The sequence below is a fragment of the Penaeus monodon genome, chromosome 19 (genome assembly GCF_015228065.2).
Source record: "Penaeus monodon isolate SGIC_2016 chromosome 19, NSTDA_Pmon_1, whole genome shotgun sequence".
In the NCBI taxonomy this organism is placed as follows: Eukaryota; Metazoa; Arthropoda; class Malacostraca; order Decapoda; family Penaeidae; genus Penaeus; species Penaeus monodon.
Genome location: NC_051404.1, coordinates 44,000,435 through 44,000,927, shown reverse-complemented (window position 1 = coordinate 44,000,927; position 493 = coordinate 44,000,435).

The following is a 493-nucleotide window of genomic DNA, read 5'->3' as shown; positions in this document are numbered from 1 at the left end:
TAACGTCTTACTTTTCTCCCAGATATTTTCCTTTCTTTATCCCCTTTCCCTCCTTCCTTCTTCGTCTTCCCCCATCCTCTTTTTCTCCCCGTTTCTGTCTCTTCTTTATTTCCCTTTCCTCATCTTTCTTTTTCCGTAGTTTTTTTTTTCATTCTCTTTTTTCTATCCAGTTATGCTCCTCCTCTCATCCTCCCTTTCTCCTATCTCTCTTCCTCCCCCTTATCCTCTTTCCCTCCCAGTAATATTCCTTCTCCCATCCTCCATCCTCTTCCCTTCCCAACAACATTCCTTCTCCCTTCCTTCCCACTTCCTCTTCCTCTCTCTCTCTCCTCCGCCATCCACTTCCCCCGAAGCATCAACTATCTGAAGCGTTACGTTCACCGATCCCCGCTTGGGATCAACTTTGATATCCTATAAATATTCAAGACAGATTTCCGGCTAGTGCCAACCCACACACGCGCACTCACAGGAACACTTCGATTGCAGTGTTCCT